Below are 524 nucleotides of genomic sequence, written 5' to 3' on the forward strand. Positions count from 1 at the left end.
GTGCCGACCAGTTAGGTCGTAAGGCCACAAAGTACAGGAGCAGTTTTAGGCCGTTCGGCCCATCGAGTCTGTTCCATCCCTATTCCATCATGGCTGATTTATCATTATCCCTCTCAACCCCATTCTCCCCGTAACCCTGAATGCCCTCAATAATAATAAAAAAAACCCCCCTATCAACTTCCGCTTCATATACACACAATGACTTGGGCTCCACGGACCTCCCTGGCAATGGATTCCAACCTCCCTCCGGCTAAAGGAATTCCGGCTCATCCGGACTCCCTCCGATGCCCTTGCAGGGACGGGCTGTGGGGGCAAAACTGCCTGCGGGACTCCGAACGCCGTCCCAGTCGATGGATTCAGCACCATCTGGCCAGAAAAATTCCTCCTCAGCTCCCTCCTGGAGGGGACAATCTTCCACGATGGTACTGGGTCCCCTGACCCGCAAAGGAGACCTCAAGACCACAAGAACTGGGGTGGGGTGGGGGGGGGGGCAGGATCAGGCTATTCGGCCCGTCGAGTGGGTT

Source organism: Hypanus sabinus, unplaced genomic scaffold (genome assembly GCF_030144855.1).
Source record: "Hypanus sabinus isolate sHypSab1 unplaced genomic scaffold, sHypSab1.hap1 scaffold_2259, whole genome shotgun sequence".
NCBI lineage: Eukaryota > Metazoa > Chordata > Chondrichthyes > Myliobatiformes > Dasyatidae > Hypanus > Hypanus sabinus.